Genomic DNA, 12,975 nt, shown 5'->3' on the forward strand with positions numbered 1-12,975 from the left:
TAAAGGCTACAAATTTGTTATTGCTATTTTTTATTACTCATCTCTTCTTTAGTACGCCAATACTTTATATCCAGGCCCTCTCCTATTTATATTACAGTTTATTATTCTCTTATGCAAATCAATGCATGATTGCTAGGGTAATTTGGACCCTAGCAACCAGATTGGTGAAATTTCAAACAGGAGAGCTACTGAATAAAAAGCTAAATAACTCAAAGAAAATGAATAATAAGAAATAAAAACCAATTACAAATTGTCTCAGAATATTACTCTCTACAGCATACTTAGGGCTCTTACAGATGAGCATTTTTACCTGCGCTCCCCTGTGTTCCGTTGTTCTGCGTTGAGCCGCAGGGGAGCGCAGGAATAGACGCATTACATTTTTCCAATGGGGCTGTACTCACCTCCTGAACGCAGGAAAAATGCAGCATGTTGCGTCTCAACCTGCGTTCGGCGCCTACACAGGCCTGTGTGAATACAGCCCCATTGGAAAATATGTAATGCGTCTATTCCTGCTCTCCCCTGCGGCTGAACGCAGAAAAACGGAACGCAGGGGAGCTCAGGTAAAAACACCCGTCTGTAAGAGCCCTAAAAGTCAACTCCTTAATGAGTTCAGTGCAGCTTGGCTGGCTCTTATAAACAGGTGCAGCAGACTTGAATCAACATAGGATTAACATCCTACTTCAACACACAGTTTGGCATACATAGAAACATATATCCAGCACTTACAGCATTTGAAGTCCCAGAAGTCTCTGTTAGAATTTAAGCACACAGTCTCTTAGGAGGGATTTCTCTGTTCCTCTTCCCAGTCACTTGGTGCTATATCACAAAACTGCTGCTCAGTGTGGAAAACACATTCTCCTTCCCAGTAACTCACTCACACACAGACACTGGGAAAGCTGATTAATTAGCCCACCTGAGTGCAAGAAAACCTGGCCCGGCTACATGGCCTGGAACCATTCTGGGACAAACAAACTGCGTCCAGGACTTTCCCAGGGATTCTGTCAGTCATCCTCTTACATATCCCCCCTTGTTTCAACCCCATGACTGGAACACATCCACCAAAGAAGGAATAGAGGGGTCCGTTTACTAAAGTTCCTAAAAATTGTCTATAACCAATTGCCGATTATCGCAGTAACCCCCATTTGAAAGCTAGAAAGAATCAGAAGAAAAAGGCAAATAATTCCAAAAACGATAAAAAAAAATAATGAAGTCCAGTTAAAAAGTTGCTTAGACATGGCCATTCTATAACATATTAAAAGTTAACCTAAAGGTGAACCGACATTTGAAATAGTTTGGTTCACTGTAGTAGAGAGAAAAGACATTTGAAATGCAGATAAGAATTTAAAATAATTTGATGAAATGTCATTGAATATGAACATACAATTCTAAGGTTACATTTTCATTGTGGTCTACAATGTTTTTTGTGTTTGTTTATTGCTGTAACATAAACCTACTGTACTTTTATTCTTTTGTGCCATAGACAGAATGTAAAAGTAAAAAGTTTGCCAGCACCAGATTCTACAGTCTCAGACTTCATGTTGATGCCATGTGTTCACTGGCAACCCAGCAATATCAAAGTGGTGCGTCACTTAAAGGGTTAATAAAAGGCACTATATTATTCTTATTACTTTTCTTTAGGTCTTCTCAACTAGACATAATTTTTCCCGGCTGAAAGCCCAGAGTTCACCACAGCATCTGACTGCAGTTAGTAATGTTATGGCCTCATCACTCTGCTCCTATTAATAGTGTGAATATAATGTTAAACAGTGAATAACCATTAGGTTACACAAGGTGGAGCCTTTGCTTCTCTCCACCAGGCTAAGGACAACTGGACACAAGATGCTTTGTTACCTGCAGGGTAATCCCACATTTCATGGGTGACAAACAGGGCCGGGCAAGGCTGGCGTACACCCCAGGCAACCCAGCATCGCGCCCTCTGCCGCCCACGTGTACATGAGTGCACGTAAGTGATCGCACACGCATGCACGCCATCGGGCAGCATCACCGACCTCACCACACAAACAAGCACCTAATTTCACATGTAAGAATAGGGTTAATGAAAGAAATTGTATAAGATATGACTCAGTGGACACAAAATCTGTGAACTTTAATAAAGAAACACTATTCTATTAAGCATAGAATCACTGTATTTACGTATAAGTGAGGGGTAGGGATGGGCCAATTTTTTCACCTTGTTCTCCTGCGGAAATCACGCCCATAGACTTGTATGCCGTCTTGCTTCAAAAAAAGTTAAAAAAAAAAAAAAAAGACGTGTCAAAATAAATTTGCCTCAAGACAATTTTTTTGACGCCCATAGACTTTAATGGGCGTCGATGACATTTCGCCGGCGGCAAATTTTTGGCGAAACGAAAAGAGTCAAATTCGCCCATTCCTAGTGAGGGGGAAGTATGTGCATAACGTAGAAAATATGCATGCATCTACAAGAGTGTGTATGTGCCTGGTGAGGTTGTTTTGCATTATTATTATGCATTTGTGGGTGTGTTTGCATGTGAAGTCCCAGGGTTTGAGTCTCAGCATAAAAATTAGTGTATGTGTGTATGGGGGGGTGCCCTAATTGTTAACAAGGGTCTACCATAAGTCTTACTGTACCATTAAATGTTTATTTTCAGACTCTATCAATGGATGAAAGGCTGCTCTCTGAAAATCTGTCACTTCTTGTGGGACCTACATCATAACCAGAACATAGACATAAAAAACATCACCAAGCCACCGCCAATCGTCCACCATGTAGTGCTTGTGGGGTCCATTCTAATCTGTGCAATAGGTCTGATTGCCAATGGTATGGTTATCTATGTTACGGATTTATCTTGAAGACCCATAAATGCAAAATCTGGTTTCTGAACTTGGCCTTAGCTGATTTTATATTTCTCCTGTGTATGCCACTTGACATTGTTTCTGATTTTACAGCAACTGGATTTTTGGCTCGACTCTCTGTAAAATGTCATTTTCTGTCCACGTGCAATAAATACTCCAGTGTTACTGCCCTGAACATTGAACGTGTCCTGTCTGTGGCTAAACAGATATGGCATCGAAGGGTCTTCTCTCGACGCATTTGTCTCTGGATCTGCTCAGTCATTTGGTCAGTAACAGTGATCTTTAGTTTTCCCATTATATTTTTAAGCACTCTTTCTATTGGTGATGATGGGAACAGAGCATGTAATTGGTTGGATTATAAAAGCAGCCAAATAAATATATGCAAGGAGAAAGATTATATGCCTATGGAGAGCACACACGTCATTTTTTATCCCCTGTAAAAGCAGGGACTGCTGTTTAGTGCAGGAATACATGAATTATGGAGTAACGTTATCATTTTATCCTAATCCCAATGCTCTTGTTTGGCTGTTTTATTCCTCTGTGTATTATTGTGCTTTCCAAAGTCACTATTGCCATAAAAGTTCATAAATCCCCAAAAGTAAAGCCACAACAACTGTACAAAATTGTAATTGCTGTGGTCCTGGTTTATTTCCTAACCTGGACTCCAAATGTCACAGGGTTGATTTTGGTTTTTAAAGCTGTTTTCACCATGGATTTCTCTCTGTTTTTTTAAAAACTTGCTTATGTATCTCTGCTGGAAATTATAGCGAATATCAGCAGCTGCCTTAACCCTCTAATTTATGTGCTGGTTGACCAAAGAGTACGAAATGCAAAGTTTATCTTCAATATTCCTCGCTCAGCATGTTTCTCCTCATTCAGGAGTTGGGTGTCAGATGAATGATCCAATATATCTTATAGGGGTGCTCCTTTTTCCTAGAAGATGTGTTAGAGCTCACTATTAAAATCACCAGAAATCCAATCTCTCTACATGCAGAATATGTGCAAAAAGAAGTTATTTTTTTAGATTTTGTACTGCAAATCATTACTTGAGTGAGCTCTAATACATCTGTTAGGAAAGGGAGCCCCCCCCACTCCTTATAAGATATATTGGATCATTAAAGGAGAACCAAACCTTTTTTTCTTAAAAAACCCAACCTACCCCCTTCTTCAGGAAGTAAGCTCTGACACCCAACTGCTGCATGAAGACAGATAGAGAAATAGACGCTGAGAGAGGAATAGTGAATCTAAACTTGAATATTTCAGAAACAATGCAGAATCTTTAATGGATTATATTTAGAAAGTTTCTTACTTCAGTATGTGTAATGGAATCTACCTCGGCTTCTCAAGATGGCGTCCAAGATGGCGTCCAAGATGGCGACCGCCTACCTCACCACATGGCTCTTGCTGGACACAGGTCTATGACCTCACCTCCCTCCCATTCCGGGATTGGTTGTCGGCGACGGAACGGACGCCGGCGTCAGAATCGGGCGCCGGCGTCAAGGCGTCAGCGTGGGGACGCTGGCGTCTGCGTCTGACGCAAGCGCGTCAAAAATTGGCGCCAACCCTGGGACTATTTAAACTCACTTCCCCTTCCACTCCTTGCCCAACTATAGGTTCCTGTTACTGTGTTCCTGGGTGTTATTTACTATATTGATTACTTGTGTACCGATTCCTGCCTGTCTTACGATTCCGCTTGTCTTCTGCCTGGTCTGACCTTTTTGCCTGTATTTTGACGATTCTTTGGATAAACCCTCTTGTACCTCGAACCTGGTCTGGTCTCCTCTTTGGTCTACACTATTACTGTGCCTTCGGGCCCGTTACAGTATAGTTGGGCCATGGACCCTTTGGAGGAGACTCCAGCTCCACCTGATGTCGGTGGCGCCATCCGCGGTTTGGCTTCCCGCATGCAGTCATACGAAGCCCAGCAGTCGCACTTCGGTCAGGCTCTAGAAGCTATCCTGGACAAGCTGTCGCCATTATCACCTGTGGCCCCGGTCCCTGTGGCCGTTCCTGCAAGCCCACTCCAACCCTCGGAGCCTCGCATTCCTGCGCCTCCCCTCTACAGCGGCGACCCTGATGCATGCAGAGGTTTCATCAACCAGTGCGAGATCCAGTTCGCCCTGCTGCCAGGTCAGTTTGCATCCGAACAGGCTAAAGTGGGGTACATCATTGCTCGCCTGCAGGGGAAGGCTTTGGAGTGGGCATCACCTTTGTGGGAGAAGAGGGACCCTTTGATTGACGACGCCAGGGCCTTCATCCGTGAACTACGGGTCGTTTTCGATGCCCCTGGTCGAGCTATGTCATCCTCGGCTCGCTTGTTCCAGATCCAGCAAGGCACTCGCTCTGTTCCTGAGTACGCAATCGAGTTCCGCACACTAGTGGCGGAGACCACCTGGAACAATGATGGATACCATGCCGCCTTCTACAACGGCCTAGCCATGCGTATCAAAAACGACCTGGTCTCCCGGGAAATTCCTTCTCGGTGGGAGGATCTGGTGGCGCTGGCCGTAAAGGTTGACACCCGACAGAGGGAATTTCAAGTCGAGCTCAACAGAGAGCGTTCGAAGAAGTATCCCCGGTTCCAATCCACACTGGCTCCCCGCTTCCAGAGACCCCTACTCTTCAACCCGGCTACTGCTTCTCCCTCTCCTACTCCTGCGGCTTCTGCTTCCTCTGCTCCATCTTCTGAGGAACCCATGCAGATAGGACGGGCTCGTCTCTCTGAACAGGAGAAGCTACGGAGAAGGGCTGCTGGTCTATGCCTGTATTGTGGGGGTAAATCGCACTTCGCCCATGAGTGTCCGGTGAAGCCGGGAAACGCCAGCACCTAGGTAGGTTTGGGGAGACCTATCTGGGTGGTGTTTGTTATCCTCCCCAACCTTCTATTCAACGCTTTCTTCTTCCGGCACAGATCCAAGGGGAGGATTTGCTGTTCGTCATGCGGTCCCCCTACAACCCTTGGCTTCTCCTCTGCGAGTATTGGCTATTGATGACCGCCCTCTGTCTTCGGCCATTATCTCTCAAACCACCGCTGAACTTTCTCTAAGAGTGGGCACCATGCATCTGGAGAGATTGGCCTTTCTACTCATTGACTGCCCTTCAACTCCACTCGTTCTGGGGCTCCCCTGGCTGTGCACTCATAACCCAGTCATTGACTGGTCATCCATGCAAATCTCCCGCTGGAGTCCCTATTGCCTTCAGAACTGTTTGCCTGCCGTACCTCTTATCAAAGTGTCTTCTGTGTCTTCCAATTTTTCCCTTCCATCCGCCTATCAAGATTTTACCGATGTCTTCAATAAGGGCTCTGCAGAGACTCTTCCTCCTCACCGACCCTATGACTGTCCGATCGAACTTCTTCCTGGTTCCATGCCTCCCCGGGGTCGCACCTATCCTCTCTCCCCCTCTGAGACGGCCGCCATGAAGACCTACATTCAGGAGAATCTCCAAAGAGGCTTCATTCGCCCTTCTTCTTCTCCTGCTGGCGCCGGATTTTTCTTTGTTGAAAAAAAAGACGGAGGTCTGAGACCATGCATCGATTATAGGGGGTTAAACAAGATCACCATTAAAAACCGTTACCCTCTCCCCCTAATCTCTGAACTCTTCGATCAACTAAGAGGGGCCAAGATCTTCACCAAGCTGGATCTTCGGGGTGCCTATAACCTCATTAGAATTCGTAAGGGGGATGAATGGAAGACCGCCTTCAATACCCGAGACGGGCATTACGAATACCTAGTCATGCCCTTTGGACTCTGTAACGCCCCAGCGGTCTTCCAGGAGTTTGTTAATGATATATTCAGAGACTTGTTGGGACAAAGCGTTGTCGTCTATCTGGATGACATTCTTATCTTTTCCAAAGATCTCCACGAGCATCGCTCCCAAGTGAAGGAAGTTCTTCTTCGCCTAAGAAAAAATAGTCTCTTCGCCAAATTTGAAAAGTGCTCCTTTGAAGTATCTTCCATCCCTTTTCTCGGGTACATCATCTCCCAGCAGGGTTTCAAGATGGATCCAGCCAAGGTCTCGGCAATTCTTGATTGGCCCCTCCCCACAAGTGTTAAGGCTATCCAGAGGTTTATTGGCTTTGCCAATTACTACAGACAATTTATTAAAGGTTTTTCTTCCAAGATCTCTCCCATCCTGGCCCTTATCCGCAAGGGGGGTAAACCACAGCACTGGCCTCCTCCAGCCTTGGACGCCTTTGAATCCTTGAAAACTGCCTTTTCTTCTGCACCTATTCTCAGACACCCCAAGCTTCTTCTTCCTTTTTTCCTCGAAGTTGACGCCTCAGATGTGGGAGCTGGAGCTGTCTTATCACAGAGATCATCCTCGGATGGGAAGTTACACCCCTGTGCATTCTTCTCTAAGAAATTTTCTTCCCCCGAACTGAACTACGATGTGGGGAATCGTGAGTTATTGGCAGTGAAGCTCGCCCTGGAAGAGTGGAGACATTTATTGGAAGGATCCTCCATCCCCGTGACCATCTTTACAGACCATAAAAACCTTGAATTTATCCAATCCCTCAAACGCCTGAATCCCCGACAAGCCAGATGGTCATTGTTCTTTTCCCGTTTTAACTTCATTATCACTTTTCGTCCTGGCTCTAGAAATAGAAAAGCTGATGCCTTGTCAAGAAGTTTTATTCCTGAAGTTCCCTGTTCCGAAGATCCTGAACCCATTGTACCTCCCTCCAAGATCGTCGCTGCTCTATTTCCCTCCTTGGCCTCACAGATCCTTTCCGCTCAAATTTCGGCTCCTGACAATATTCCTCCTGGGGTTGCATTTGTTCCTCCTGATTGTCGTCAGTCTCTTCTTTCTCAGGCTCACAGTTCTAAACAGGCCGGCCATCCCGGAGTGGAAAAGACTACCGAACTCCTTTCTCGCCTGGTGTGGTGGCCATCCATGAGAAAGGACGTCAAAAACTTCATTTCTTCTTGTACCATCTGTGCCACTTCCAAATCTGGACATTCTCCCCCCAAAGGACTTCTTCTTCCTTTACCCATTCCATCTCGTCCCTGGACTCATCTTGCCATGGATTTTATTGTGGATCTGCCTGTTTCCTCCGGTCACACTGTCATATGGGTTGTCGTTGACAGGTTCAGCAAGATGGCTCATTTCGTTCCCCTCCATAAACTCCCCTCTGCTCCTGAACTTTCCAAGCTGTTCATCCAACACATTTTTCGTCTCCATGGCTTTCCTGCCGAGATCGTCTCTGACCGAGGCTCACAATTCGTCTCTAGATTCTGGAGATCCCTGTGCAAAGCTCTCAACATTTCCTTGCAATTTTCTTCTGCTTATCACCCACAGTCGAATGGAGCCGTTGAAAGAGTGAACCAGGCATTAGAACAGTTTCTTCGCTGCCATGTCTCCCTGTGCCAGGACGATTGGTCGGATCTCCTTCCCTGGGCTGAGTTTGCCCATAACAACGCCTTCCATTCTTCCTCACATCAATCCCCTTTTTTCTGTGTATACGGTCAGAATCCATTGGCATTCCCTCAGGATCTTCTCCTCACCAATGTCCCTGCCGCCAACGATCAGGCTGCCCACATGATGGCTATTTGGGCTGCTGTTTCTTCTAATCTGCTGAAGAGCTCCCAGGTCCAGAAGAGGTCTGCCGACAAGAAGAGGATTTCCGCTCCACCCTATGCTCCTGGTGACAAAGTTTGGCTTTCCACCCGTAACATCCGCCTGAAGATTCCGACCCCCAAGCTTGGTCCCAGATTCATCGGTCCCTTTCCTGTCATTGAAGTCATCAATCCGGTGGCGGTTCGTCTTCAACTCCCTCCTGAGATGCGGATCCCAAATGCTTTCCATGTTTCTCTTCTCAAACCTGCTGTATCTTCTTCCTCTTCTTCTTCTCCCCCAGCTCCAGTCCTGCTTGATGGTCACCAGGAATTCGAGGTGAAGAAGATTTTGGACTCTCGTCTTTCCAGGGGCACTCTTCAATATCTCATCGAATGGAAGGGGTTCGGTCCCGAGGAGTGCTCCTGGGTCAGGAGCTCTGATGTCCATGCGCCCATCTTGGTTCGTAGATTCCATAAATTATTCCCTCTCTCCCCTAGTCTCGGTGGTCCTGAGGCCCCCCCTAAGGAGGGGGGTACTGTAATGGAATCTACCTCGGCTTCTCAAGATGGCGTCCAAGATGGCGTCCAAGATGGCGACCGCCTACCTCACCACATGGCTCTTGCTGGACACAGGTCTATGACCTCACCTCCCTCCCATTCCGGGATTGGTTGTCGGCGACGGAACGGACGCCGGCGTCAGAATCGGGCGCCGGCGTCAAGGCGTCAGCGTGGGGACGCTGGCGTCTGCGTCTGACGCAAGCGCGTCAAAAATTGGCGCCAACCCTGGGACTATTTAAACTCACTTCCCCTTCCACTCCTTGCCCAACTATAGGTTCCTGTTACTGTGTTCCTGGGTGTTATTTACTATATTGATTACTTGTGTACCGATTCCTGCCTGTCTTACGATTCCGCTTGTCTTCTGCCTGGTCTGACCTTTTTGCCTGTATTTTGACGATTCTTTGGATAAACCCTCTTGTACCTCGAACCTGGTCTGGTCTCCTCTTTGGTCTACACTATTACTGTGCCTTCGGGCCCGTTACAGTATGAAGTTTATATTTTTCATTTTTTCCCCTAACATTGATGTTGTTGCCTTCATAGATTATTTTTTGTAAATCAGATGAGATTTAAGATCCCATCAAATTATAAGCAAGAATGCTTGTTTAAGATGCACAATCTGGTCAAAGAATCAGTACTGTGTGTCTAAATAGGGCCAATGGAAGATGTGATTTACTTTTGCTTCTCCCTTTGGTTGACAACTATACACGGCTAAACATTCTTTTCCCTGAATTAACTCAAAGGCTTAAAGTACACAGGGCTTTTTGTCAATGGGGGACAAAATGTCCCTCTCCACCTATAATCTGAAAGTTATAGAGGTCCACTCAGGGGTGCTTCGCCAATGAGGCGAGTTGAGGCTGTCGCCTCAGGCGGCAGTGCCCTACTAGGTACCAGGGGCAGCAAAAATGCTGCTCCTGGTACTTTAAGAGCGAATTTCCGGGGGAGGGGGGCAGCAGCAACTGCTGCTGCCTCAGGCAGCGGAGGGGCCAGGATTGCCCCTGGGTCCACTTATCACTGCTCTATATGTGTTAGGTGGACACTTTCAGTTCCACATAATTCAGGGTAATGACAGACATTTTGTCAGCCACAGTTCTCTACAACCCAGTCATTTTTACTTTCATGTGAAATAAGTGGTTGGTGCATAATTGTGTGACTGAGGTGCAGGTTAATTGGAATTGCCCATTTACAGACAGAAACATGTCAAAATATGTATTTGGTTAGTATTTTAAACCTCTTTCACTAATAACATCAAAGAGGACAAACAGCAATTTTTGGCAACATTAGGACAACATTTTTATGTAAAATCCAGGCAAACATTATGTAAAATCAGGGAAAGCACCCACTGAAATGCATTATCAAATGTAAAATGTAGGGAAATATAAAATCAGGGTATGTAAAATGGAGGTTTTATTATGGGCTGCTTAAGGTCAATTAAAAAAAAAAACATGCTTGATGCCTTGTTTAATTGTGAATGATCATTTACCTGTACTAAGTACAACACACAAATTTGAGAAATCTGTGACCGATTTCTATAATCAACAAAGAGTCTTCCTGCTAGTACCCTCTATGGTTTATCTGCACGGATAGGTTATCTGGCTGTTTGCTTTGTTATCTAGTGCAGGAGTGCCCATATTTTACTAATGCAAGGTCTACTTTTAGTGATTTGTCCCGTTATGATCTACATGCATAAAAGCACTCTGTTCCATGAAAAATATTACTTGATTATATTGATTTATCAGAGAATTTATATTGCTATATTTAACAACCATTTGTTACGTAATCTTAAATTAATAAATATCTGAACAAAAAGCATGAAATAGGACACTGATTTAGACAAGCTCTTTGTTGACAGTGTCTTGAGATCTACCGATTAGCAGCTAAAGGTCTACCGGTAGATCCCGATCTACCTTTTGGGCATCACCTGATCTAGTGGTTGATATCAGAAAAATCAGTGTATCTCCACATTCTGTTGGTTTATTAAATATGCCTTACTTTCCTTTTTTATTCCTTTTTGAGTGCAAGATATGCAAACAGCATGTTTCTTTTGAAATGTTGTACAAATATGGTACATCAGGCATAGTGATGAGTGCAGGTTGCGCAGGTTCAGGTGAAGAAAGTGAGTAACCAGTTGTAGGTTCAGGAAGGTAAAACTTTAATTCCTACCCTTTGGTGATGTATTAATGCCAATCCCTACCTTGTGGTGTCTGATTCCTCCATCAGAGAAGAGTCAGGATGAGTACAAGTCACAAAGTAAAGCTGGCCATACAGGGGCAGATAAAAGCTGCCGACAGACAGAGCCGGCAGCTTATTGGCTTGTGTGTGGTGCCCTCCCATGGGCTTCCCCCATCAATATCTGGCCAAGAGCAGCCGCATATGTTCGTTGATACAGTCCCGCAATCCGACCGCCTGTATTGCCTGTATTATGATCAGATCGTTGGGCCCTAGGGCCCACGATCGGATCAGACAGATATCATAGCACAGATTATTTTGATTGTCTCTTCATAATCAGAACCATATACTCATGTCTCAGGTATACAGGATGACCATACATATATATTTATAAACCCTTTCATTTATGCACTTGTTGGTATACAAGCTAGAGAAGGAATAACAGAATCCATAACTAGCATAAGACAGTTTTACATTTAGGTTATCTTTTCCCTGTATAGTTTGATATTAAAGTAGAGAGGTCAGGCTTCTTTGGTACATTGAAGATTTTCTTTGTATCTGCATGTTGTACATAAGAAAGGGAGGTGCTCATTTTATTGTTTTGCCTTGTCCTTATTTTTGAGTATTTAGTATGGGGTTGAGCATGGGATGATGGTAACATTATTTTTAATGGTATTAAAAAGATTTCTTAATTTGGAGAAGCTGGTGGAAATTCAGGTTATTAAGGGTCAGGGATCAGAAAAGGTAAGTAAGTCTCAGAGTCTACAGTTTCATGACAATGTTTGGCATTGACATGTGAATCTCCTCTTCAGACAAGAACAGTTTCTCTTTTAACACAAATTATTGAACCTTGTGATACTTATAACATAGCAAATAGTAGTTGTGCAAATAGGCAAAGTAAGAAATGTGATAGAAAACTAAAAGGAAGGTTAAAAAAAGGAAGATCACAAAAATAATGTGATCATGTGTTTTATATTTTTTAGTTGACTTTCCATCACCACCACGAGGCCTGACATTTGTCCTTCCTGTGAGCATATTACATTATATTTCTGCAAAGTTCAGGATCTGCCCTTTAATCTAACTGTAAGACAGATGCTGAGATAGCAGCATGCATGAGCCAAATAAATCTGATTCCCCTGCAAACTCTCCAGAGATAAAGACATAATAATCTACAGTATACAGTATATTTAATCCTGCATGCACTTCAGCATAGAATATTTATACTGTATTGTATCTGCTCCTTCTCACCGATTTCTGCAGATCTGTGTTTGTTCTCATATATTAAAGCTGCCATATTGATTACTCTGGCAAGTATATATAGAATCTAATCTACAAACTGAACTAAAACAATGTCCTCCACTTCAGTGACCGGTCATTTGTGAAAAGCATTAATCAATTATAAAAAGAAAGTTTAAATCACTAAAATGCATACAAAACTGAGGGTAAATAATAATAGGTACTTGTGCCCATACAAACTCCTAGCACCCATCAGTAATTGTGGGAATCAGCAAGGCACCAATATACAAACTCTCGTATTTCACCCCTGGCACCTATTCCTCTCCCATGCTAGCTCTAAACATACATGGCCACCATCAGTGGGGTATACAGGGTACTATAGTGGAGGACCCCATGACAGAAGTGGGGCTCAAGATGAAAAGGCATGATATATGGGTTGCGGTTTGTGTAGAGTGGGTGATGTTTGGGTGAATCAGGGTGATTCTTGGCATAATTGGGGTGGGGTCATGGCATATCAGGGAAGTGACTGTGCAAGCAATGGACATGGTTTACGGAGGCTCCAATTTATTTATTGGCAGGACCAACCTCATAGGGTACCCAGATGACAAGAGGGTCATTAAAT

General features: G+C 44.4%; 1 pseudogene; it reads left to right on the top strand.

The window, feature by feature from the left end:
* Positions 1-2,427: 2,427 nt before the first annotated feature.
* On the top strand, positions 2,428-12,130 carry LOC121397946 (annotated as a pseudogene).
* Positions 12,131-12,975: the final 845 nt, after the last annotated feature.

Source organism: Xenopus laevis, chromosome 9_10L (genome assembly GCF_017654675.1).
Source record: "Xenopus laevis strain J_2021 chromosome 9_10L, Xenopus_laevis_v10.1, whole genome shotgun sequence".
NCBI classification, from domain to species: domain Eukaryota; kingdom Metazoa; phylum Chordata; class Amphibia; order Anura; family Pipidae; genus Xenopus; species Xenopus laevis.